At 56.8% G+C, this 986-nt stretch overlaps 1 protein-coding gene across 1 annotated transcript in view; it reads left to right on the top strand.

The window, feature by feature from the left end:
• AQP2 (aquaporin 2) overlaps positions 1-986 on the top strand; it is a 32,821-nt gene that overhangs the window by 4,529 nt on the left and 27,306 nt on the right. The window lies entirely within an intron of this gene.

The following is a 986-nucleotide window of genomic DNA, read 5'->3' as shown; positions in this document are numbered from 1 at the left end:
CACCTGTCCCTGCTGCTCTCCCAGACCTGCTCTCACCTGTCCCTGCTCTCCCAGACCTTTCTCACCTCATCCTGGTTCCTCTCCCAGACCTGCTCTTGTCTCTCCTGCTGCTCTCCCAGCCCTGTCTCACCTTGGCCTCTTCTGCTCTCCCAACCCTGCTCTAACCTGTCCCTGCTGCTCTCCCAGCCCTGTCTCACCCTGGCCTTCTCTGCCCTCAAGACCTGCTCTCATCTCCCCTTGTTGCTCTCCCAGACCTGCTCTCACCTGTCCCTGTTACTCTCCAAAATCTTCTCTCACCCCGTCCTGGTTCCTCTCCCAGCCCTGTCTCACCTTGGCCTCTTCTGCTCTCCCAGACCTGCTCTAACCTGTCCTTGCTGCTCTCCCAGCCCTGTCTCACCCTGGCCTTCTCTGCCCTCGAGACCTGCTCTCATCTCCCCTTGCTGCTCTCCCAGACCTGCTCTCACCTGTCCTTGCTGCTCTTCAAAATCTTCTCTCAACCTATCCTGGTTCCTCTCCCATCTCTCCTGTTCCTCTCCTATCCCATATCTCACCTGTCCCGGTTCCATCTCTCCAGTTCCATTCCCATCCCATCTCACCTGTCCTGGTTCCATCTCTCATGGTTCCATCTCTCCTGTTCCTCTCCCATCCCACCTCACCTGTCCCAGTTCCTCTTTCCTCTCTCCTGTTCCATTCCCATCCCATCTCACCTGTCCTGGTTCCATTCCCATCTCACCTGTCCCGGTTCCATCTCTCCTGTTCCTCTCCCATCCCATCTCACTTGTCCCGGTTCTGTTCCCATCTCACCTGTCCCAGTTCCATCTCTCCAGTTCCATTCCCATCCCTGTCTCACCTGTCCCAGTTCCTCTCCCATCCCATCTCACTCGTCCCAGTTTCTCTCCCATCTCTCCAGTTCCATTCCCATCCTATCTCACCTGTCCTGGTTCCATTCCCATCTCACCTGTCCCTGTTCCATCTCTCCCGGTTCC

This window comes from Neopelma chrysocephalum, unplaced genomic scaffold, assembly GCF_003984885.1.
Source record: "Neopelma chrysocephalum unplaced genomic scaffold, ASM398488v2 Primary Assembly neopelma1_284, whole genome shotgun sequence".
NCBI lineage: Eukaryota > Metazoa > Chordata > Aves > Passeriformes > Pipridae > Neopelma > Neopelma chrysocephalum.
This window is presented reverse-complemented; position numbering and strand designations above follow the sequence as displayed.